We start from the raw sequence: 27,476 nt of genomic DNA on the forward strand, positions 1-27,476 counted from the left end.
TCTTGTAAAACCACCCAGAGCTAGCTAAAGTTTTCAAGTAAACTCTAATGAGCTAGTTCTACCTAGCTTCTAAACTAATTTTGCAATAAATATAGAATTGTCCTATGTACCTGTAACATTTAGTAAAAGTTTCTGTAGATATATTTTCATATTCAGCATGTTATTCAATGTTCTTTAAAATACAAAATTATAAGGAATGAACATTTTAAAAATTAATTTCTTCACGTTACTTGTCAAAGCATTGATTTCTCACTGCTTTATCGTAAACGAAAAAAATCCATATTTACTATGTGAAATGACCCATTCACTGTTTCAAATGCCTTATTCAGTCTTTATAAAAATTACAATACATGTCCCTACGATTCTCCTAAATCTAAATAAGTAAGGATATTTGTGATGTGAGGGCTAGCTGTTACATCATATGCTTCTATTAGCAGCAAGTGTCCCAGATACTGGTTTCTGGCATGAGTTCAACTGTGGTTGTCTTAGAAAAGACTAAACACTTATTTTTAAAAGCTAAATCATTAACTGTAATGTCAAAAATGGAGATCGACATATAGAAGCAGAGAGGTAGGCTCAACTCTCTCCTTAAGAGCCAAACATAGCGCCCAAAAGCCAGCTAATCCCAAAGAGCCTAGCCAAGGCAAGCCCAGAAGGGCCAAGCCAAGCCCTAAGAGCTGAAGCTAGTAAAAAAAAGGGGGGGGGGGGATCAATTTTAATTACATACTACAGAAACTTATTTTGTCTCAGATATATTTAGTAACTATCATCTACAACACTTTACATTTTTGAAACCTGATTTGAATGATGTCCCTTGTATATTCCTATTAAAAGCAAGGATATTCTCGCCTTTAAAAATCACCAGTTCAATTAGAGCAGTGTTCTCCAAACTGTGGATCATGAACCTTTAGTGGGTTGTTAAACCAATTTAATAGGTTCTAAGCAGCAGTTTTTGTTTTTTTCAGAAATAATTTCAAATACAAAAGAAAATGGAGTGCACATATGTAATACGAACATTTGTGTTTAATGAAATTTCTTTGTTTTTTTTGTTTACATGAATAGATATGTATCACTGGGTCACAAGGTAAAATAAATTTCTATAGGTTGTGGAGAATTTATTTCCATGAGTTGTAGTCTAAGTTTGGAAGCAACTTAACAGAAAAGTATCAAAACATACTACATTATAATCGGTTATAAATAAATCAAATTTTAAATGAGAACTTTTATTAAAATATGTTTTCTTAATATGCATAAATATTACTGAAAGTCTAATTAAATAAATTTTCTAATTATCCAGGTCTGACTGTTCGTCAGTAATTAGGATGATTATTTCATAGGTCTTCAAAATGTCTTTTGTGCCTCATCTTTTCAATTTCACAGGTGAATTTATATTCCCATTGACATACCCCTTATCATAGCTAATGAGTCTCAGTAGTTGAAAGAATGCTTAATTTGAAAATGTCCAGCCAGGTAAGCCTTTATTATAACATATACACCCAAAAAATCATGGATCACCCTCACCTCCTATCCCTTTAAGCATGATGGGAATCAAAAATCAAGTAGAGGTCATACTAAATTTATATTACTGAAATATTCACCATCTCAATCACTATCTATAAATATAAACTTGATTACAAGCCCCAATCACAGGAATGCTATTATATTTTAAAATCCAAGCCACAAAGGAAAGTCATGTTCTTTTGCGGGGCACTTACTTTCATTCAACAAATACTGAGTATTTACCTTGTACCAGACACAGTCTAAGGTGCTGGGAATAGAGCAATAAACTTGCCCCAGAAAAAGACTCACCAACCCTCTTAATGACTATCTACTTCCATGAATGCCAACTTTCTACAGCATATTTTAATATCAATTTTTTAAAAAGGATATTCTTCTGTCCTTAGCAAAACTAAAAATAGTTGATGCATTGTAGTTAGGTTCCATAAAGTTATTGCAAATACTGAAACAGCCAACACTGAGCCGTTGCTCCTAGGAAAAATACAGGCTTAGGGTCCTGCAAGCCTCTAGTCACATTTTCATAAGCTAATCAATACATAACCTTGTTTTAATGTGTGTTTCTGTTTAAAGATACCTTATTTTTGCTGAGTCATTAACATTGAACTCACATCCAACAGCACTATAACCAATGCCTGTACTAAGCTCATCTAACACATGTTATAAAGCACATCATAGCTTCTTTGAACTTAGGAACTCTAACCAGTATTTCAGCACTATGCTAGTGGGCCATTATAAAAAGCAAAATCACCCCCCAAAAAAGCACTAAATAAGCCCCCAAAGTAAAACAATAAGGTAGAACTTCATCACCTTGTTCAACTTTACCTGGAAATGTGCACATGAAGTAACTCAAATTTTTTGCTATTCTGTGTATGCACATCTCTATGAATGATTGGTAAAGCGTTCAGAACATAAATTTTAGCAAGTAGAAAGTATGTAAATATGGAATTTTGGAATAATGAAGATCAATTCGATTAAGGGGAATTTTCTCTTTAAAAGTATTCCATCTAATAAGTAAGAAATTATAGAATTCAAAGATAATCATTATGCAACTCCTAATGAATTACTGGAACAAGGCAAGGATCCTCAATTGCTGCTAACATCACAAAAAGAGAGGCAAACTTTGATCTTCCTGACGGTAGAAAAAAAAATTGAAACTGAATCTGATCAAATATCTACATCTCACTACCAATTTGTAACAAAGATAGGGGACAATGTTTTAATTCTTTAACTTTAAAAAAGCCCATATGTTAATCTGATGTCCTCAAGGTCAGAAAGCATATTTTATTCAATACTGTCCCCCCCTTATCTATTATAATCCATAGTACACAACAGACATTGGTTAAAAGTTTGCTGAATCAATGAGCAAATGAATGAACAAATGAACTACCTCTTGTAAGTTTAGGAATGTTTATTTACATGATCATCCCTTTTTCAAATAGAGGAAAGAAAAAGGTATGGGCAGGCAGCCAATTCATAGCTCTAAGAGATACTACTATAAGAATTGGAGCAACAGACATAAATAGACACTTTTCAAAAGAGGACATTCACAAAGCCAAGAGACATATGAAAACATGCTCAAAGTCACTAATCATCTAAGAGATGCAAATCAAAACGACAATGAGGTACCATCTCACACCTGTCAGAATGGCTATCATCAACAAATCAACAAACGACAAGTGCTGGAGAGGATGCGAGGATGCGGAGAAAAAGGAACCCTCCTTCACTGCTGGTGGGAATGCAGACTGGTGCAGCCACTATGGAAGACAGTAAGGAGTTTCCTCAAGAAGTTGCCGAAAACGGTTTGACTCAGTGGATAGAGCATCGGCCTGCGGACTGAAAGGTCCCAGGTTCGATTCCGGTCAAGGGCATGTACCTGGGTTGCGGGCACATCCCCAGTAGGAGATGTGCAGGAGGCGGCTGATCGATGTTTCTCTCTCATCGATGTTTCTAACTCTCTGTCTCTCTCCCTTCCTCTCTGTAAAAAATCAATACAATATATTTTTTAAAAAAAAGAAGTTAAAAATGGAACTCCCATTTGACCCAGTGATCCCACTTCTATGAATATACCCCAAGAAAACAGAAACACCAATCAGAAAGGATACATGCACCCCTATGTTCATAGCAGCACAATTTACCATAGCGAAGATCTGGAAACAGCCTAAGTACCCACCAGCAGATGAATGGATTAGAAAACTGTGGTACATCTACACGATGGAATACTATGCTGCTGTAAAAAAAGAAGGAATTCTTACCATTTCCAACAGCATGGATGGAAGTGGAGAGCATTATGATTATGCTAAGTGAAATAAGCCAATCAATGAAAGAAAAATACCACAAGATCTCACTCATTTCTGGATAATTAAGACCATTATAAACTGATGAACAAAAAATAGATACATAGGCAGAGCAGTATCTAACAGACTGTCAAACTACAGCGGGAAGGCCGGGGAGGGTTGGAGAGGAGGGGGATTAAGAGATTACAAAAAAAAAAAAAAAAGAATTGGAATAACACCTAACAAGTCAAAGTCAAAGGCATTTATTCTATAACTAGTAGCCCAGTGCACAAAAATTTGTGCACAGAGGGGGGGGGGGGTAGCCCTCAGTTATTAAACATTTATCAGCACAACACTGACCACATTGGTGGTGGTGGAGGTCTTGTCAGAAGGTGTTATATTATGCAGATGAAAATCTATTTAAACAAATCTGATGTAGATATTTTCAAAGATGGAAGAATTGTCCCTGTCAACTATTTTAGTTGATTCAAATCTTCACTAATTGTCATCATTGCAAAGTTTTCAGTCCCCATATGGATTGCTGGATATAATAGGTCATGCGCTGTCCCTGTCCTTTGTAGCCTTTGTTACCTTAAGGACTCTAGTTTTCCATTTATATGTTTAAGTACCAACCTTACTGGCTTAAAAATGTAAGCTTTTAACACTGCTCTCTCTGTTCCGTATCCTTCCAATGAAAAGTGGAGTTGGGTGGCAGCACAGGAGAGAAATTCAGAAGGAGGATATTGAAGTAATGACTGCCGTAGGAGAAGAGGGAACCTATTTCCCTGGCCACAGGCACTGGCGCCCTGGACCACAGGTCTGGCAGCTTCTCCGGGTGGCTGCAGCCTGGGACATCGGACGGGTGACTTGTCCGTCTCCTGGGCTGCAGCCAGCCGCAGGTGCTGGCGCCTGGACCAAAGGTGGGCGGCTTCTTCTTCTTCGGTGCTTCCAGGGAAGGCAGTCAGTTATGTGTATATGTGTGTGCATGCAAACATAGGCGTGTACACGTGTGTATGTGGAAATCTGCTGGGCAAGTCAAAACCACAGAAGAGTTGCCCCTATCTCTTGAATCTTCCAGAGATATCCCCCACTTTTTTATTCTATCACTACTGGAGAGTCAGAATTTGCAGCCAGGCAGCCAGTGACTCTCTCAGTGTCTATTTCTGACTTCTTCTTTCCCTGTCTGTCTTCCAACCCCTAATCATATTTCCACCTGGATGCAGCATTTTTACTCCCAATATGCTGTATAGAGCAGGAGTCAGGATGCTGTCTTCCCATGAATAGTACTCAGTAACAAACCAATTGCATTTTAGTTGGGCAATGCCCCTACCCACCCTTCAAATCTCTTCGACCATGCATTTCTATTTCCCTCTTTGTTTGTTGGATTGTTCTGCTCCTTCTCCTCACCCCACCACCTTTGGATCATAATGTAAAATTCTTTTACCATGTCAAGAAATTATTAAAAATACAGGTAAAAGTACTTCTCCAAACACCGGCCGGGGGGGGGGGGGGGGGGGGAATAGGCAGCTGCTGCCAGAGGCGGCGGGGGGGCGGGGGGGGAGCAAAGGCAGCCCCGGTTCTCCGATCACGGGCCGGGGGGGCAGGGCAAAGGCGGCACCCAAGGCCGCCTTTGCCCTTCCACCCAGCTCTTGCCTGTTGCCTGGGTTTCCCATCACTGTCAGTGGCAGGCGGCTTCTTCCATCCTTCTCCTTTCGCCTCCCAGCATTGCGCCTACATATGCAAATTAACCACCATCTTTGTTGGCGGGTAACCTCCATCTTTGTTGGCAGCCAATTTGCGTATCACCCTGATTAGCCAATGGGAAGCATAGCGAAGGTACGGTCAATTACCATGTTTGTCTATTATTAGGTAGGATTTCAACTCTCCAAAACATAGCTATGAACCAGAAGAATTTACTAAAGAAGGACGAAAAGTGCATATTCTGTTCACTAAACAGTAAGAGCCCCTAAACCCCACTTTAATTTTGAAATAACTCTAATAAGTTTATACTAGAAGTGAAACTTAAAATGGAAAAATTGAGGTCAATATTAAAAATAACAGAGAACAAGGAAGACAAACAATCTTATATACCTCAATAAATTCAGACATCTATGCAGAACAGTGCTTGATCACTGTTGTTCAGAATGAGAGCCCTGCATCAGCAAGGAAAGACCAGAATGTGCTGGTCTTTTCAGAGAAAATAATACAAACTTATGAAGTTTATCAGTTAAAATATATTTCAGTATAAATTCAATCTTCTAATTTATCTGGTAGGCCATTCCCTGATAATGCCAGATTAAATGAGAAAGTATCTCTCTCAGAAGTCAATACTGTTTCACACATGGTTCTTATTTTAAAAAGTTAAATTTTTTCCTCCCTAACTACAGTGCTAATTTCCTAATTTAAAAATAAATAATTATAAGTAATAGTGTAGTGTATGCAAAGGTCACAAATGTAAAAGGTTCATGAAGGTTATTAACATTTGGGAATTATACATATGTTAATACTGTCAAATCTCATCATAAAAGGACTAAATAGTATAACTAGAGTAAATCATAAGTAACCAAGATGCCTTCTACAAATATTCTAAAATGAAACATGAAACAAGAAGTGACAGAAACAAGTTGAAAGTACAACCATTTCTCCAGAGGAAGGATTTCCTTCTGCCCAGTATAAACCAAGAGAATCCTTTCCCAAATTAAGTGCTGTAGCTTGAAGACAGAGACACAGAATTTATCCAAAGGCACCCTAATCCCCAAAATTAGCACCAGGGTTAAAGGCTTAGTCTATGTTTTTTTATATATAGCAATTAAATTAGGGTTGCATTACCCAAGCAAGAAAGAATACTTTCAAAGCATTCTGAAGTCTGCATACCCTGTAAAGTGAGGCTCCCCTAAATCACCACCTCCATCTAATAGACCTCCAGCAATAAAAGCATCATGTTCAGAATTGATGTTACTGTCATGATATTCTGGTGTGCAATCAAACTAACAAACTAATTACTAAAAAGTCATTCCATATAGCCAATTTAAATTTTAGGAATGGCTTATTACTGGAACTCTTCAACATTGCTGGTGGGAGTGCAAAATGGCACAGCTGCTTTGGAAAACAGTTTAGCAGTTTCTTATAAAGTTAAACAAACACCTGCCGTATGACCCGATAATTCCAATACTCGATATGAACACTTACATTCAACAAACAAATAACAAAACAAAAAAATTTTGTTTTCTGACAGCTTTATTCAAAATCACCAAAAACTGGGAAAAAAGCTTCAAACTTGTGAATGGATAAACATGCTGAGGTACATCCATATACCAGAATACTGCTCAGCAGCAAAACACACACACACACACACACACACACACACACACACACACACACACACACAAAACAACCTGATATACACTACAACATGAATGAATCTCACACGCATTCTGCAAAGTGGAATAAGATAGATTCAAAAGGCTACATAGCACACCATTCAAGTTATATGCTATTCTGGCAAGGGCAAATTATAGGACAAAGAACAGATCAGTGATTGCTACGGACTGGGAGTAGGAGAAGGGGTTGACTACAAAGGAGCAGCATGGGGAAATATTTTGGAGTGATGGACTTGCTTGTATCTTGATTGTAGAGGGAGTAATTTTTAGTGTGTGAAAATTTTTAAAGAGAAAAACTTTAAGTTTATAAACTATCAACTTCTACATTAAAAAAAACTTTCAATAATTGTATCTTTACTAGAGGCCCATTGCACAAAGAGATTCATGCAACAGGCCTTCCTTCCCCTGGCTGCTGGCACCGGTTTTCCTCCTGTACCCAGGACCCAGGCCTTCGCTCCGAACGCAGCAGAGAAGGCAAGCCTCGAGGTTTCTCCAGCGGAGAAGCCATGCCTCTTCAGTCTTCAGTCATCTTCAATCTTCTATCCGCACCAGCATATGCAAATTAACCGCGATCTTTGTTGGGTTAATTTGCATACTCATCCTAATTGGCTGGTGGGTATAGCGGACTGACACCAATTTGATGTTTCTCTTTTATTAGTGTAGATTTTTAAGCCTAGGCAACTATGTCAGATGCTTGTGTTTATTATTTTATTTAAATTAGCACCAATTTATTTGTTTGAAATTTATCTCATACAACTGTGATGATGCAAACTAAACTGCTGTAGGTGAGCATGGTGCTCAGAGGAATTTAATCAAGATTGCTCCATGTCAAAGTTTTCCCTGATAAAAAATGATTAATCCATGCATTCAGCAAACAAATAATCAGTAGTGGCCTATTATGTGCCAATCACAGGAAATATAAATGGCAAAGAAGACAATCACAATCCCTGATATCACATAGCCTAAACAATAATATAAAGTGTGACTAGAGGCCCAGTGCATGAAATTCATGCACGGGTAGGGTCTCTAGGCCTGGCCAACAATCAGGGCCGATATGTGGGGCAACTGGCGGGGCGATCGGGGGGTCCCTGCCGGCACCCGCCTTCGCTGGCCTGGAACCTGAGGGCAGGGGGCAGCTCCTGAGTTGAGCATCTGGCCCCTGGTGATCAGTACATGTCATAGAAACCGGTCTTTCCACCATTCGGTCGATTTGCATATTAGGCTTTTATTATACTAGAGGCCCGGTGCACAAAACTTTGTGCACTCGGGGCTGGGGGGGGAGGGTGTCCCTCAGCCCGGCCTGCTGTCCCCTCTTGCAGTCTGGGTCCCCTTGGGGAATTACCACCTTCTGGCTTAGGTCCGCTCCCTGGGGGAATGGGCCTAAGCTGGCAATGAGACATCCCTCTGGCAGCCCGGGAGCCCTTGGGGGATGTCCACTTGCCAGCGGGGAGCAGGCCTAAGCTGCAGTCTGACATCCTTAGTGCTGCTGAGGAGGCGGGAGAGGTTCCCACCACCACCGCTGTACAGGCAGCCATCATCCTGGCTTGTGGCTGAGCAGAGCTCCCCTGAGGGAGCGCACTGACCACCAGGGGGCAGCTCCTGCATTGAGCGTCTGCCCCCTGGTGGTCAGTGTATGTCATAGTGACCAGGCATTCCCAGTCTTTCTGCTGTTAGGGTCAATTTGCATATTACCCTTTTATTATATAAGATAGAGGCCTGGTGCATGGGTGGGGGCCTGCTGGTTTGCCCTGAAGGGTGTCCCGGATTAGGGTGGGGGTCCCCACTGGGGTGCCTGGCCAGCCTGGGTGAGAGGCTGATGGGTGTTTGCAGGCTGGTCAGACCCCTTTCAGGGTGGGGGTCCCCACTGGGGTGCCTGGCCAGCCTGGGTTAGGAGCTGATGACTATTTTCAGGCTGGCCACACCCCCTTTAGGGTTTGGGGGTCCCCACTGGGGTGCCTGGCCAGTCTGGGTGAGGGGCTGAGGGCCGTTTTCAGGCTGGCCAAGCTCCCCAGCAACGGAAGCTCCCAGCCTCTCCTTTTCTTCTTTTTTTTTCATTCTGAGATTTATTTACCTTCTATAATTGAAACTTTGTTGCCTTCAGTGGAGATCAGAGCCAGCCAGGAAGCTTGGCTTCCTCCATCACTGGAGCAACCAAGCCTCCTGCTAGCTACATCTCCGTGGCTGCCAGCCGCCATGGTTGGGTTAATTTGCATATAGTTGCTCTGGTTGGCTGGTGGGCGTGGCTTAAGGTGTGGCAAAGGTACGGTCAATTTGCGTGCTTGTCTTTTATTATATTAGATAGGATATGTACTACAAGAGAATGACAGTGCTTTCAGAGCACATAGCAAGTGTACATAAACAATATAAGTTCTATATTTCCATTACAATTTATACCTTGTAGTGCCTGGTATCTTGGTGAACTCAAAGATAGTTTAAAGTCAACAAAGAAACATCAATCCTAAATGACTCACTAGATCAAATGGACTTAATTGACATCTTCAGAACATTTCACCCCAAAGCTAGAGAAAATACATTCTTCTCAAGTGCACATGGAACATTTTCAAAGATAGACCACATACTGGATCACAGGCAAAGTCTCTTCAAATTCAAGAAGACTGAAATTATATCAAGCATCTTCTCAGATCACAATGGCATAATATTAGAAATCAACTACAATAAAAAACAATCAAAAAAATTCAAACAAAAATACAGCTTAAAATCTGTGCATGCACCAAAGTTCTCACCATCCCCATTACCTTCAGTGTTTAAGGATGGAAAGAAAGCAAAGACCACATATATGGAACACTACATGAATAAGCAGAACAATGATCACTCCCCTATAGGGAGGTCATCTTTAGGAAAATACCCATGCAGATTTATTTTTATCACCTTTTCAACAAGCAACACTTTTTAACAATATAGAATACTGTAGTTATGAACTTCTGTCTTTGAGGAATATTATTTTAAAGGAGGGGGAACAAGAAAGAAAAGGAGAAAAAACAAAACAAAACACAAACAGAGGATGGGGGGAGGAAAACCAAAGTAGGTATAAAGATTTTTGCAGTAAAGTCTTAAAAACAAATTAAGGAAGTTTAAGGAAACTAAAACAGAAGCACTGAACCACACCCCTACTTCTTTCTGTTATGAAAAAAGGAAGCCAAGATATGTAAAAAGAGGGCGGCCTGCAGGTGCTTTGGCATGAAGTTATCATGTACAGAGGTAAGCTTACATAACCCCAAGGACTAAAGTGTGATGAATACTCAGCTATGCCAAAGTTACCCAAAACATTTTCCATCTCAAGCATCCTAATTACACAATGCTCCTGGGACCCCAATGGGGCTCACAAGTACCAGGATTAATACTTGATGTCAAAAAAACAGAAAAGCTTTCAATAGCTATTAAAGACACAAACACAGATTAAAATCAATTGGTTCTTGGTATGTATATATTTACAAGGGAAAAAAGCAAAAGAAATTTACCAGCATTTTACTAAAACTCCATCTTGGAGGAGTAAGATGCTGAGTAGTTTCCATCAAGAAACAAGGGATAGAAGCAAAATAATGTGTTCCACAATTACTTTTTCAAAGTTCTGCAGTCAAACATGTTTTGGAATTCAGATTTTTTTTTTAATATATTTTTATTGATATCTTACAGAGAGGAAGGGAGAGAGACAGAGAGTCAGAAACATTGATGAGAGAGAAACATCAATCAGCTGCCGCCTGCACACCTCCCACTAGGGATGTGCCCGCAACCAAGGCACATGCCCTTGACCGGAATCGAACCTGGGACCCCTCAGTCCGCAGGCCGACGCTCTATCCACTGAGCCAAACCGGTCTTGGCTGGAATTCAGATTTTTAGGGGTTTTGACAAATAATACAATGTGCATACACCAGATATTTTGTAACACCCCTAAAAGAAGGCAGAACGGCGCACAGAAATCTGGGACAACACACTATAATCAAACATTTACTATTTCTGCAGAGAAATCTACAAATATATTAAATACACATTTCACACAGGTTTTGTGAAAAAAATCAATCTGTGCCAAACATAAAAGTAAAATTTGCTTTCAGAGCATTTTCAATGTTAGAATTGTTGGTAAGAAATTAGGGTCCTGTAAAACTGTACCCATTACTCCATTACTAATTGTATGTGCCAAATGCTTCTGGTAACCTTTTTTTTTTTAATTTTATCTTTATCATTGAGAGTATTACAGATGTCCTCCCTTTTCCCCCTTGCCCCCCACCCCCAGGTTCCTACCCCACCCCAGGCCTTCACTACCCTATTGTCTGTGTCATGGGCAATGCATTTATGCATATAAATTCTTTGGTTAATCTCTTTCCACCCCATTCTTCCCTCTGAGGTATGCTAGTCTTATCATGATACTAACATTATTGTAGTATCGAAGTATTTTGGTAAATTCAAAATACTTCTAAGTCTTCCATAGGTTCACACACAACATGTCCTCTAAACTCTAACCCATTGGTTCTCAACCTTCCTAATGCCGCGACCCTGGCTATTGATGGGGAAGCGTAAGGGAAGAAATTTCAATACAACTTTTAGATTTCAGCTTTTTACTGGGCCTGTTTTCCTTCTACTTTCTTACTATGCTTTAGAAATAAAGGCAGGTTGTATAAAATATCAAACTGAATTTAAATTTCTATTGTTAAATTTTTAAAAATCACACAACAAATATATTATTTGTCTGAAATATGTGAACTCCAGCTTTTCACTGTGACAATGAATTTCAGGGCCAGAAAAGAACAATTGTCTTTAAAAGTGCAAAGCATCCTCAGACTTCAACAATAAGGTAAAAGTTAAAACATTTTTTAAGTAGAAAAATAGTCATTCCCAATGCAGCATAATGTAAAAATACATTGTAATTTTAAGATTAAATTAGGAAAGGCAAGGGTGGGTGGGTAGGAAGAGATAACCCACTTGTTTGCATTTATGCATAACCCATGGATACAGACAATAGGGTGGTGGAGGGTGGGGCAGGTTAGGAGTCAATGGGGTGAAAAAGGGGACATATGTAATACTTTCAACAATAAAGTTTTAAAAAATTCTGAATTTAAAATTGTCAGGCTAAACAGAGGAGAGGGAAATATTCACCAGTCTGAGTAAATATTGCAGTACTATAGCAGCACAGATTCTTAACTTTGTGAGGGTATAATGGGTATCAGAAAGCTAAAGAGAAACTAGGATACAGTTCCCACAGGTCATGAAAGATCAGAGAAAAAATGATATGAAAAGATAAGGTTATAACTAATGAGAATAAAAAGCAAAGCTAAGATCAATTTTGCAAAATGCATTACCCTTGTGCTGCTATAAAAGGCACACTTTCACTGTAAGTTTGACGCCAACACTGTTCACCATTAGAACCTAAAAAGCGAGTTTTTTCTGAAGATAAGATGTTTGAAAGCTGGATTCTAGCGATTCCCAGAAGTAAATCTTTACTCATTTTATCCTTGTGCCATAATTCAATCAACAATGGAATCCTGAGGAGGAGAGACACATGTATTCATACCTATCAACTCTGAACAAAGTCTTTTTTGGACTAAAATCTTTGAATTTCCTTAATGTAGTCAAAGATTACAGTGTTTGTTACTGGAATGTAAATGCTCAGTTCCATACATAACAATCAGAAAATTCAATTACATCTTCTACACCTTTCTATGCAATACAGAAACTCCTTATACCAGTGGTTCTTAATCTTCCTAATGCCGCAACCCTTTAATACAGTTCCTCATGTTGTGGTGACCCCCAATTTCATTGTTACAAATTGAACATAATTAAAGCATAGCGATTAATCACAAAAACAATATGTAATTATATATGTATTCTCCGATGGTCTTAGGCGACCCCCAAAGGGGTCGCGAACCACAGGTTGAGAACCGCTGCTCTAACCACTCTTAAATGTCTCTACCACAAAATCTCCTACTAAGGAAATTTGCAGAAATATGACCCTTGAAATTTATAGAATTGCCCAATCTAATTTTGTCACTATGCAAAAACTGTCCATTGAATAAATTTAACATAGTGAACTCATAAAATGACTTGGTCTCATTGTGTCACAAGAAAAATGCTTTAAGTAGTAAAGGTGTTCTTGATTTATGAAGCAAAATCAAGTGAGTCACAAAAAGGACCCTGACTTGTCATATGTGACAAGATACAATAACCATAAAACCCTAGTATCAATGTTTACATAGGTAAACATTCACTGACTATGTACAATATACACAATATACTATGTATGCAATACACTATAAGTAAACTATTTTCACTGAGGGGAAAAACAGATGTAGTTATTTGTTAAGAATGGTACAAAGAGCCCTGACTGGTTTGGCTCAGTGGATGGAGCGTCGGCCTGCGGACTGAAAGGTCCCAGGTTCAACTCCAGTCAAGGGCATGTACCTTGGTTGCAGGCACATCCCGAGTAGGGTGTGTAGGAGGCAGCTGATCGATGTTTCTCTCTCATCGATGTTTCTGACTCTCTATCTCTCTCCCTTCCTCTCTGTAAGAAATCAATAAAAATATATTTTAAAAATAGAATGGTACAAAGAGAATAAAGCCTAAGTGCAGTTAAACTAAAAAACCATTAAGGTCCCTTCAGTCCTTATGTTACATGAAAATTACAACTCAACAGCACTGTAAATATGATAAATATAACCTAAACTAAAAACTTTTGAAGAGCAACAATTCTTCTTGCCTTTTTATAACTTAAACTTTAAAGATATATTTTTAGCACTGACGTTTTTTAAGATTTCCAGGGTAATCCAAATTGAGGCCTTAATTTATTCTTGATACATATTTCCCTTTAACAAATTTTCCAAATGTCAAAAAATTCTCTAATTGTGGTGCTATGCTTATCAAAAATTACTAACGAGCACCCTAGCTGGTTTGGCTCAGTGGATAGCGCGTCGGCCTGAGGATTGTAAGGGTGCAGGTTTGATTACAGTCAAGGGCACATGTCTGGGTTGTGGGCTCAATCCCCAGCAGGGGGCATTCAGGAGGCAACCAATCAATGATTCTCTCTCATCATTGATGTTTCTATCTCACTCTTCCTATCCCTTCCTCTCTGAAATCAATAAAGATGTATTTTTTAAAATAAATTGCTAACGAGCAATGAATAGAGTGGCCTCACTAAGGATTCTTAGTATGGAACTATAAAAAGAAATCACTTCATTAACCTGATCCTCTTGCAAGTATTTTTTAGGCATTTCTTATTTATCTTCATATCTCCATTCCCGAATAAAAAAAGGACATGAAAGTAAAAAGAAGTCATTTTTCAAAAAAGAGCTAACAGATATGTATAAAGAGAAGGATAAATAAGTCATTTTCAATGCTGGAATCACCTGTGAAAATCCTAAAATATATCACTAGTGTCCTGGCCCCATCCTCAGACTCAAATATAAATTAACATGGGTAGCATCCCAATATCTATAATTTTTTTTTTAAGTTCCCCAGAAAAATTGTTAATGTGATGTCAGGATTGAGAATCCTTGGTACGAACTGCCTTCTCCAGAAACCCTTTTCTCTTACTTTTAGTAAGTGGTAGCACTCTCACCTCCACAACAAGGACTATAAGGAATATATTTAAAATTTGTCCATTTTTCTTCTCTCATTTACTTTGTCTCTGTCTCTGTCTCTGTCTCTCTCTCTCTCTGTCTCTCTCTCTCTCTCTCTCTCTCTCTCTCTCACACACACACACACACACACACATCCTATATCCTACATAATAAAAAGGTAATATGCAAAGTGACCATCACACGCTCGCACAAGATGGCCACCAGAAGATGGCTGGCAGGGGAGGACAGTTGTGGGCGATCAGGCCAGCAGGGGAGGGCAGTTAGGGGTGACCAGTCCAGCAGGAGAAGACAGTTGGGGGCAATCAGGCCAGCAGGGGAGCAGTTAGACATCAATCAGGCTGGCAAGGGAGTGGTTAGGGGGTGATCAGGCTGGCAGGCAAAAGCAGTTAGGGGCAATCAGGCAGGCAGGCAGGCAGGCAGGCGAGCATTTGGGAGCCAGCAGTCCCAGACTGTAAGAAGGATGTCCGACTGCCGGTTTAGACTGGATCCTTGTGGGATTGGGCCTAAACCGGCAGTCGGACATCCCCCAAAAGGTCCCAGATTGGAGAGGGTGCAGGCTGGGCTGAGGGACCACGCCCCCTTCCCCCAGTGCACTAATTTCATGCACCAGGCCTCTAGTATATATAAAAACTCAAAATACTACCCTGGCCAGGTGGCTCAGTTGGTTGGAGCATTGTCCCATAAAAAGGTTGCAGGTTCAATTCCCACTCAGAGCACATACCTAGGCTGGGAATTCAATTCCAGTAAGGACACATACAGGAGGCAACCAATGGAAGTTTCTCTCTCACATCGATGTTTCCTCTCTCTCTCTCTCTCTCTCCACCCCCCCCCCCCAAAGTCAAAAAAAATTAATTTTCAGTTGGAAAATTTTAAACAAGTGCATATAGTAAAATTTATTTTAGCTTATTTAATTATTTCATTCTCAAAGTTCAAGATTTTATATTTCAGTTTTCAAAAGACAACCTTCATCTGTAGGGTATTTAGATAAACAGCAGAGCATATAATAAGCATACAATATGCATTCCAGTTATCAACTTTCACAGATTGTCGGAAAATACTCAAAAGAATGATTTTAAAAGGCTGATTATATTTTGATATTTTATTAACTACAAGTGTTTTCAGAATCTCAAATATGTTTAAAAAAATTAGCCACAATATGCCTTGACACTCATATAACAGGAAAAAAGACTCAGTGAATAATGTTCCATATTTAAATGACAATTGGCATAAGATTCCATATCTTTATAATTTACACTTCTTCATAATTTACACTGTTCATATTGTTTTCAGGTCCCTGGAACAAAAGGAAAAAATAAAATAACATCTTATAAAAATATGCATCTACAGCACTGGCCACTTATAGTGTCGTGTTCCAAAAGGTGGTAGTGGGTTCAATTCTCAGGGCACATACCAGGTTTCGGGTTGGATCCCTGATCAGGGAGTGTGCAGGAGGCAACCCATCAATGTTTCTCTCTCACATAGATGTTTCTCTCTTTCTTTCTTTTTCTCTCTCTCTCCCTCTCCCTCTCTCTCTTTCTCTCTCTCTATCTCCATCCCTCCCTTCCTCTAAGATCAATTTTAAAAAATGCATCTATAAACACCAATTGTTTTTTAACGTCACCAACAACTGATACCTACTAGTTTCACTTCCAACACAATACTAGGCTATTTTTGCATGCCAAATTAGTATTTTATTAAATGGCCTTGTAGCTATGTATCTGTACACAATAAGACTAGTGTAATAACGGGACTTTTCTCTCTTCTCTCCCCGTTCATTACCTACTATATTTGCCTGTCAACTGAAAGTATTCAAAACTAGACTATAAAATAAGTATTTCACAGAAATAGAAAATAAACATGACACAGACTGAGTGTAAGGGAAAAACCATTTTTTACTTCCTTTTTTACTAAAGGAAACTCTGATTATAACTTTGACTCTAATATGCTGTACTCTAATATACTGCCAAGTCAAAACCAAACAAGTTTAAAAAATAGATCATTAATAATTACACAATATTCAGAACTCCACCACTTTTATAAAGTACACTTGGATCAAAAGGTATCATATGGCCAATTTCAACCTTAAATTTTAAAGTAAATAATTTTAATAAGCCTAATTTTAAAAATAATGACAATTATTAAAATATGAGTGTATTTGAGGCACACTTTACTCAAGGTAATATATGACAGCAGAATTATATGTTAAAAAAAATAAACTGAAAGAAAACATCCTACATCCCAGGATTCCACTTTCTATACTCAAAATAAAAAAACATTTCCTATTTTTTCTGATGGTAAAAATAATACATAATCATATCTGAAAATTCCAACAACACAGAGAAGTATAAAAAGTATAAAAGCAAAAATCATCCCAAATAACTGTCATTAACATAAATATCCTTCCCAAGGGTTGATGGGTTTATTCTGTATATTTACAACAATAATTGCAACCATTACAAAAATTATAACAATTAAGTCTATATATTTATTCAGTTTAAATATATATATATGTAAGTATGTATACAAACACATATACTCTTTTACATATACTGAAAGCAGAGAAATCTTTAAGATAGCAACTTTCATAAATGTAAATAAATTCCAAGCACTCACACTGTTTCTGCATTTTCATTTAAGCAAGCCATGTTTCAGGTTATTTTGTGTGTATGGTGGGGGGAGGGGAGGTGTTGATGTTGATGATGTTGACTGTTTAGCACAGTGATGGCGAACCTATGACACGCGTGTCAGAGGTGACACGGGAACTCATTTTTTTGGTTGATTTTTCTTTGTTAAATGGCATTTAAATATATAAAATAAATAACAAAAATATAAGTGTTTTACTATGGTTGTAAATATCAAAAAATTTCTATATGTGACACAGCACCAGAGTTAAGTTAGGGTTTTTCAAAATGCTGACACTCTGAACTCAAAAGGTTCGCCATCACTGGTTTAGGAGATTAAAAGATTTGTCTGTTGTTTTACTTTTAAAGAAATTATAAACCACCTAGCTACAATTTTACATAGCCTGAGAACACAGATATCTGCACTAAAGGTAACCAGTTGACTGGTTAAAAAAACTAGCCCATGATCCTAAGCAAAAGAGCAAAGTAAACAATAAGTTTTCAAGGCCTCCCACCTCTTGATCAAAAAGAGCACTGCTCTAGCACTTAAGACATGAGAGGTCTACCATCCTATTATTAATTCTAAATTCTAAAATTCTGTGATGCCTGCCTCCCCATTCTCCCACCATTCATTCATTCATTCATTTTGCTGCTTTCAAGATATTTAAAAAGTTTACTTTCCCTCCTATTTCACTGGGATTCCACAATTCAAAATAAACCCTTCCTCTGATTGACAACTCCCATTTCCTCATGCACTTATTCTGCTCTAAGGATGAATAAAGAAATTTGATAAGACCAAAGGTGTGTGCAATTTTTGGTGAGAAGGGCCGCAACTCAGAAAAAATATATACAAATAAATTTATCGATAGAAAATTTTAATTTTAAGTTATAACAGCTTTATGAGTTCCATGAAAAACATACATAATCTTACAACTCAGATAATGGATTTTATTGATTCAAAGTTAGTCATTAAGAAAATTAGTGTTTTTAGCTCCTAAAATATTCATACCTGAGCATATTTAAGATGGTAATATAGAAGCAGCTTTCTAATCTTTCATCTGTTACATTTGTACAATGCTTTAGAGTTCAAAGTGCACTTATATGCATTATTTATTTTCATTCTAAAACAAACAGATGTAGTAGTCACTATTGATTTGTCTCTCAAACATCCATTTCTCCCACATTTTTCTTTACCATTATGTTTTAAATATCCTCTGTCTACCATGTAATTCAGGGAAATGCAATTGCCACCCCCAATTGCAGGGATATATCCTGATTAGTAAAAACCAACCATGATAGCCCCTTTCCCCTTGTCATACCTGATTAGGAAGTAAATGCATGTGACTTAATTCTGGTCAATAAAACATGAAGAGAAAAGTATGCAGGTAGGCTTGTGCAAAAGATTTCCTGGCCAATGCATGTCTAGATGTGATCTTGCTACTAGTCTGGGGATGAATCCAACACACAGGGAAGAGGTGAGCCAAGAAAATCATAGAGAGGCAGACCAAAGCTCTGAAAAACTAGCCCTATCTCCATACTTCAGTGTTCCATTGAAGTAGCTACTGCATGTCAGGCATTGTAATGTGGTGATATCAAGATAAATAATATATCCCATCCATCTTTCCTTTCCCAACCTGGACCTCCTTCTCTCCCTAAAAGTTCTCTTTTGTACTTAGGCCGAGCTAGGTAGGCAAGAAAAGGAGGGTAGCTACTATAATAGTGATGGTGAACCTTTTGAGCTCGGCATGTCAGCATTTTGAAAAACCCTAACTTAACTCTGGTGCAGTGTCACATATAGAAATTTTTTTGATATTTGCAACCATAGTAAAACAAAGACTTATATTTTTGATATTTATTTTATACTAGAGGCCTGTTGCACGAAAAGATTCGTGCAATAGGCCTTCCCTTCCCATGGCTGCCGGCACCGGTTTTCCTCCGGCACCCAGGACCCAGGCCTTCGCTCCGGCCGGAGCTGCCTTCAGTTTTCGCTCCGCCGCTTCGCGCCTATGTATGCAAATTAACCGCCATCCTTGTTGGCGGTTAATTTGCATATCTCACTGATTAGCCCGTGGGAGGCGTAGCAAAGGTATGGTCAATTACCATGTTTGTCTATTATTAGATAGGATGTTTAAATGCCATTTAACAAAGAAAAATCAACCAAAACAATGAGTTCACGTGTCACCTCTGACACGTGTGTCATAGGTTCGCCATCACTGTACTATAACCTGCTAGATCAACATGCTTTGCAACAAGCACAAGTGCTCCTGGTACACATCAGGGTATAGCATTTCCTCTTCCAAGGAACCATTTTCTCTACCAATTCATTCCAGTAGTTCCTACACAGGTTGAGGAGACACTGGAATTATAAAACAACTTCTCTCCAACCCTGATGCTGTATAAAAGCTGAGTAAGTAGCTTATGAAATCCGATGAGGGACCATATCAAGAAATATGTGAGAACCACAGACTGATTATATGACTAGATAACTAAGCAATTCACCCTAAAGTATGAATGACTATAGGTTCAAGAATAGCAATATTTCTTTTTTAAAGAGAATGCTATTAAATAAATCTCTAAGAGAGAGTATAAAGTAGGTGATATTTTAGAAACAGATAGTCTCTTTAATATATTTTTATTAACCAACAGCTCTTAAGTTAGTTCAAAAAGGGTATCATTCAAAAATCTACATACCTTAACATTTTTATTGCAACTAAAATATTTAAATGTACGTTCTCAAGACAATCTTTTAATGCAAGACTATCATCTTTTAAGTAAGGGTCTATGAATTGTAGTGCTATTTTACCTTTTTCTAAAAACCATGTCCATAGTACATCACCTGTGATTTCCAATTTCTATTTCTTAAACATGGAAAGACATCTCACAAATGCTTAAAAGCAAGCAGAAGCTTTTTAGACTTTTATAATTTTTTTCCCTAACCGTTTAAACTTATTTCACCCACACTTATTTCAACTGTTAATTAATTTTAGCTACTCACCTGTTTTCAAAGTGCCCACTGGTTCTCATACAAGCACCTTTTTTGCCTTCACAGTTCACTGAATAATGTTTCATTAAACTATGTAATTACAACATCAGGTACAACTGCCATTAACAATTTGTTGGGTATAAACACAAATAATTCTTGGTAAGTATACAGTAACTGGTTGGAGTAAAAGTTCAAGAACAAACTAGAGTCTACTGCCATTCGGTGATGTAGCAAGAGCATCAAGCAGTAAATGAAGTGTACCACTTAATCTTTTGAGGGAGTTAAGCAGAAATGAGTTAAAAGAGATTCATCTATAAAAGGCTGCTGCTAAAGGTCTTTGCTTATTCTATCTACCAATCAACCCTGTAACAACTCGTATCAGCAACTTCTGAATCTGCTTCTAAGAATCATACAGTGCCAGGCATCACACCCGGACACTTTATATGAATGTTCTCAATCTCTTTTTAAAGAATTTTTGATTTTTAGAGAGAGAAAGGGAGAGGGAGCAAAAACACCAATGTGAGAGCTAAACATCTATCCTCTGCCTCCTGCACGCCCCCTACCGGAAATTGAGTTCGCAACAGGGCATGTGACCTGACTGGGAATAGAACTGGCAACCTTTTGGTGCACTGGACAATGCCCAACCAACTGAGCCACAATGGCCAGGGGCAATTTTCTCAATCTTAATGAAGAACATAATCACAGAATAACCTCTCCCTTTATTTAATTTTAAAATTTTGTTGGGAGTTTTTTTGTGTGTGCATATGTGTTGATTTTTTTAAAATATATTTTTATTGATTTCAGAGAGGAAAGGAGAAGGAGAGACAGAAACATCAATGATGAGAGAGAATAATTGATCAGCTGCCTAACCCGGTCATGTGCCCTGTGTGGGAATCCAACTGTGACCTCCTGGTTCATAGGTAGAAGCTCAACCACTGAGCTGGCTGGGCTGATTTGTTTTTTAAATGGCTACACATCACACAGAACAGTATCCTCATAACTAAAGAAAGTAGTTCAACACAAATCAGCTAAATAAATGTAATAATTTTGAATACAGCTAAAATCTGACATTACTTCACTAACGAAAAAAGCAAAAAAAGTTTGTTTAAGAAAAAGATTATCTATCATGAGATTTTACCTAATACCAATGAATGCTATAAAAAATGTGGATGTGACTTAGCCAGATGTGGACATAACTTAGCTAGAGATTTTCGTTAAATTAAACTACTACTGTGATATAACATTGTAAAGAAAATGACCAAACTGGGTAGAGTCGTATCTATCAAATACATATACTTCAAGTTCACTGTTAAGAATTCTTTCTGACAAAGATGATGACCATGAAATGGCATGAAAGAATATAACCAAGCACTTACTATGGTTTAAGAACAAATCATACATATCTTCCGAAGGTCCCACAATAGGAGGAAACATATTTCTAAATTCTAAATCTTAGCTTTGAGAAAGGAGCTGGAGAAAACATGGCTACACAGCAGCCTCCACTGTGTCTCTAAAACTTATCTGTCCCCATATATCTCTCATTCCATTTTTTCTGAGTAGTTCACAGACTCGCTGAAGTCACTCTATATCAGTGGTTCTCGACCTTCCTAATGCCGCGACCCTTTAATACAGTTCCTCATGTTGTGGTGACCCCCAGTTTCATTGTTACGAATTGAACATAATTAAAGCATAGTGATTAATCACAAAAACAATATGTAATTATATATGTGTTTTCCGATGGTCTTAGGCGACCCCTGTGAAAGGGTCGCTGCTCTATATGAATGGGTAATACACACTTGATTTCTATACACTAAGAATCCCAAGTATAGTTCTATCCTGCAGATCAACACAAAAGTGATACTCTGAAATAGCTTAAGTTACTAAAACCATACTGTCTGCTCCTTCAGAATCTCTATAGTTAGAGAACTTCAGATACCCCCAAACTGCTATTTCCAAAGAAATTACATTTTGACAAACCAACACCCAGACACATATTGATAACACCAATCAATGCCACTAAGTGTTAACTGCTTGAGAAAAGAAAAAAAGAAAAAGAAATAAAGAAAAAAGAAAGGGAGGGAGGGAGGGAGGGAGGGAGGGAGGGAGGGAGGGAGGAGGGAGGGAGGAAGGGGAAGACTGAAGATTAGAAAAAACAGATCACTTTGTGGTTTTAGACTTTGAAGCCAGAAATAAATTTTTTTTAATTTAAATATGTACTGTGCTACTTTCAAGATATAAAACAGATTGCTTAAACTCTAGAAGATTATTTCCTACAGTCAAAGTGAGGGTTTATGCCACTTAACGCATAGAGTTGTCTGAAGAGTAGTATTTACTGTATGGTCCCTATACAAAATAGGCACTTAAATTGTAACAGGTATTGTTATTGGGAGGTTCAAAATAACACAATTTCAGTTATAATGTAATTCCTTTTTGAAGATTAAAAGGGAAATAGCAAAAAACTATCAAACAATCTTCCTTATAACATGATTCAACATGAACTTAAACACTGGTGTTGAGAGAGTGATATTTTTCTAAACACTCCTATGACAATAACTTAAATAATTTTAGGGACATTGATATTTAAGATGACTAAAAACCTTATACATAATTTATCTGGAACTGTGAAAGTTTCTCATTTTATCATCTCATTATTAAGTCAATTCTCTTTGGATGTAGACTCCTTACATTTTATTTTAACCATAGTAAATCTCACCTTCAAACGTGTAACAATAATGTAACTATCCAATGAACTGTATTTTGTTTTGTTACTTAACATTTCAGCATGCCCTCTATTTCGTTTGATACAACCTTTTGGCAAGCCCTTTGAAACTAAACAACTACCAGTTCCATTTTTAAAAAAATCTGAACCAGTAACTAACCAGAATAATGGCCCAGTCCCAGCATGGAGGGGATTACAGAGGGGACACAGAGAAGTAAATGGACTGCTGCTTTCCATTTATTCCTGAGTCACATTTTTACAGTCTGGATTTATTTCATGTAAAACCAATTACCAGATTACCAGACACACCCATATTCAAATGCAAGTAAAGAAATATGGTAAGCCATGTATAAACTGTTTTAAGTTTTATACTTTTCTATTTTCCTCAATTAGCATAAGTGATAAGAAGTTAACTATTCTGTTACATTTTATTTCCTTTAATATACTGTCCCTTATTTGCCTTACCTATTTCCTATCAGCAAAGACTCTATACACTTGGACCTTCATACCTCAAAATGACTCATTTTTAAATACAAGGAAGGCATGCTGGATTTCCCTGGCCTGATCTCCACCTACTTTCATAGCTTCCTCTCCCACAGAGACCTCCGGGCACAGCAGCCTTTTATGTCCAGCTCAACAGGCCCCGTAACATCCAACCCACATGCCTGTGCTCATGTCGTTCCCTTCACCTGGAAAACTGCCCCATACACACACAGCCCTCAATTTGCCCATTAAAATACTTTAAGGCCCAAATGGAGTTTACCAGCTGTAAACTCATTCATAATTCCCCAGTCAAAAATTAGTAACACACACACACACACACACCCACACACACACACACACACCATGTTTCCACGCACCTAATAAAGCCCACAGGAGTTTTGTGTTGCAATCATATCTGTGCAAGTCTGCTTCTCCCTTGAAGGCAGCTACTGGGTTTCATTCATCTTCATATTCTACCCACTCTTCCATCCTCACCACACAGTAAAACGCCCTTGCACATATTAAAGGTCCAGGCTGAACTATACTATCCTTGATTCTAATCCCAGTCCTTTCATTTGAGGGAATAAATGACTTTCATGTGTTGAAGATTTTATTAATAGTTAATACCTACAAATACAATAATGAAAACGTTAATAACTACAGGATGCACTGACTTTTTCAAGTTTGTTATTGCAACAGAGGTCAATGAGCACAATAAATCATCCGTAAAGATAATCATTTCCCAAGAGCTCCCCAAAAGTCTCATACATATCAACATTAAAATTAACTTTTCTGTCCCCCATTTTAAAAAAAACTACTTATACCTGATACATACCCAGAAATGCAAACTCCCTGAAAACAAAATTGTCTATACACTCTGCTAAGAATCCATATCAAAGCCATGTAATTTATTTGATAACATCTTTCTTCCAGTGCCCATAAATATAGTTTTCATCTTTTGTGCAACTATAAAGGCTAATGTATACAATGGGGGCAAAGTTTGGGAATAACTGTAAAATACACTAAGTACATCTCTCTCCCCCTTCCTCCAAACAGCTACTAAGAATGCCACAAATCGGATCTAATTTTTGGTGGAAAATGTTTCCTTACAAGTGGCCTCAGATCTCATTTTAAATCATTCTTATTATAATTGTTGTGATCTTTTTCTCACCCAACTTATTTATAGGAAAAGAAAGGATTCCTCAAAAATATATACAGCGCTTTAAAAATTAGGTATTTATACTGTAAAAAGTATTCCAACTTAGATATAGTTCAACTTATTTTACTATCTGTGGGCAAACGTCATTCCTATCACAAGAACTGCAAAAGCAAAAGGAATAAATACTGACTTATTTTCTTAGCTTATTAAATACCAGCTGGTCTTAAATTTCCCAAGTCGATGTTCTAAAACAATAGATTAAAAGGGGGCCACTTGCTGACCAGCCTCCGTACTCCTGACACCAGAGTTAAAACATTCGCACCGTGTAGCAACAGTAGCCATCTCCCACACAGACTCTCTCCCACCCATTCACTTTTCCTCCTTCCCCGGGAGGACCAGGACGACCACACACCGACCTCACTGCCCCCACCCCACCACCACGCACGTCGCCATCACCGCCCGCCCGCGGAACAGAGATGTGGGGGTGCGGACCATGAGAACCGGCGTTTCTGCGCGTCGCTTCCCCTGCATGTGGGATAAACAAACCCGCACCGGAACAGTGGCCAGCAGAGTAATTCTGTGACTCCGACTAAAGCCTCGGTTAAGTTTCCAGCTAAGTCCGGAGCTCAATCCAAGAGGTAAATCCCTGCCCCCTGCCCGCACACAAATGCCCCGACGGGAAGTTTACCCTGAAATGAATGCGGGCTGGGCCCTGACACCTCCTTCCATCAGACCCATGCCGTCCTCCCCCCGGCCCAAACCCCCGCTCCCCCAAACCCCCACTCGGAAGGGAATGGTCTGGACACAATCGAGGAGCGCTGGGAGCTGCGCTCCCGACCTCCAAACCCGCCCCCAAGGAGCCCTGCCTGCCCCCAGCTCGCCCACCTCCCCCCAGACGCCGCTCGCGCCGCACCGCTCGGGCAACTTGTGCAGCCAGCCCGGCCCGCCGCCCGCGGCCCCCTCCCGGCGCCCCGAGCCCTCCGCGCCCTCGCCCCGGCCGCGGCGCCCACCCCCCTCCCCCCGCCCCGCGCCACCGCGCCTCCCGCCCGGGGCCTCGCCCACCCCGCTCCGAGGCCCCCGCCCTCTCCGCACCCCACCCCACTCAGCCCGGGACCCCAGCCCACCCAGCCCCACCCGGGAAGAAGGGAGCCGCGGCCGCCGAGAGGCTGCCGCCGAGCCACACGGCCCGGCGCCGACGCGGAGGGGGCTTTACCTCAGAGGCGCGGCCGCGAGCAGCGGGGTCGGCCCGGGCGCGGGCGGCGCCCCCGGTCCGTCCGTCAGCAGCAGCGGCGGCGGGGGCAGCGGCGGCGGCACATCACACCCGCCGGCGGCCGGAGGAGGAAAGCGAGCCACGCAGGGAGGGCGCGAGCGAGGTAGGGGGGAAGGACCGAGCAAGGGAGGTAACGCAGCTCGGCGCGGACGGGGTGCCTGCACTCCTGCCGGAGCCTCCTACCGCCGCCTCCGGCTGGAGAGTCGCCGCCCGGGCCGCTGCTGCCGCCACCGATGCAGCCGGGAATGAATGCACAGCAGCGCCTCGCTTATCCGGAGGTCAAACATCCTTCTGCCTCGGGCATCCGGATCGGCGCCGGACCCGGAAGTGAACACGCGGAAAAAAAATAAAAAAAGGAAAGCGTCTCTCTGGCGGCGGCGGCGGCGGCGGCGGCCCCCACGCTGCCCGCAACAGCGAAAAGAGCCGAGGGGAGCCGAAGATTACACTGGCTTGCTCGGATTGGTCGGCTCGCCGACCGGAAGAGAGGCAGCACGCTGATTGGCTGGCCAGGCGTATAAAGACCAGACCACTCCTTCCTTCCCACTTCCTTACGAGCGATGCGTAGGGGAGACCCCAGAGGAGTTGTGTTCCTCTAGTTGAGAGGCTTGGCTAAGTTTGTGGAGAGGACTGGAAGGAAAACACCCAGGGTTTAGAAGAGCTACTAAAATTTTCGAGGCTTGAGTGAGCATAGAGTCTGAGGGCGCCATTGTGCCAACTCAGGGTGCCAGGGCTTCCCCGAGGGTGCCCAGCACAGCCCTCCAGGTGCCAAAGAGTTTTAGGACCTGCTCTAAGGGAGTGACATTACTGGCAGGCACGCCCACAGTTTTTGTGACCCAGTGATACACCAGGGATTCAGCTGCTCAGTTTGTGAGTTCAGGTAATCCTCTGAACTATATAATGTGGTGGTTATCACCTCGGTTTTTCAAATGAACCTCCTGAGGTTCCGAGAGACCAAACCCCTCAAGTCATCAGGTTGTAAAACACTAACTGGAATCCATGTTTTCTGACTCCACTTTCTAGTCCTTTCTGACCACAAAGAAATGGCAGATTACATTCTTCCTCTCTCTGATAGTTGGTTAACTGGGATGAAGATGGGTCTCTGGAAGACCTCTGTGGACATAGATCCGCCATGAAGACATTGTAGAGGACCCTGAAACTTTAATTTTTGAAAAATTGTTACTTTTTTAAAATATATTTTATTGATTTGTTTACAGAGAGGAAGGGAGAGAGAGAGTTAGAAACATGGGTGAGGGAGAAATATGGATCAGCTGCCTCCTGCACACCCCCCACTGGGGATGTGCCCGCAACCAAGGTACATGCCCTTGACCGGAATGGAACCCGGGACCCCCCCAGTCCGCAGGCCGACGCTCTATCCACTGAGCCAAACTGGGTAGGGCGAAAAATTGTTATTCTTAATAATACTTTTGTCTAAAATCCTTTTAACTTCAGACATTAAGGTGTGCATGAAGAAAAATCATAGC

General features: G+C 40.0%; 1 protein-coding gene across 12 annotated transcripts in view; it reads right to left on the reverse strand.

Annotated features, from left to right (window-relative positions):
- CSNK1G3 (casein kinase 1 gamma 3) overlaps positions 1-26,381 on the reverse strand; it is a 112,096-nt gene extending 85,715 nt beyond the window's left edge. For 4 of the 12 annotated variants that reach the window (XR_009452584.1, XM_059693760.1, XM_059693757.1 and 1 more), the window contains exon 1: positions 25,939-26,379. The gene's annotated coding sequence lies outside the window, so the exon portion shown is untranslated. Of the gene's footprint in view, positions 1-25,938 lie in introns of all 12 variants that reach the window. The other 8 variants (XM_059693755.1, XM_059693751.1, XM_059693752.1 and 5 more) reach the window with 5 other exon arrangements.
- Positions 26,382-27,476: the final 1,095 nt, after the last annotated feature.

The sequence above is a fragment of the Myotis daubentonii genome, chromosome 4, assembly GCF_963259705.1.
Source record: "Myotis daubentonii chromosome 4, mMyoDau2.1, whole genome shotgun sequence".
NCBI classification, from domain to species: domain Eukaryota; kingdom Metazoa; phylum Chordata; class Mammalia; order Chiroptera; family Vespertilionidae; genus Myotis; species Myotis daubentonii.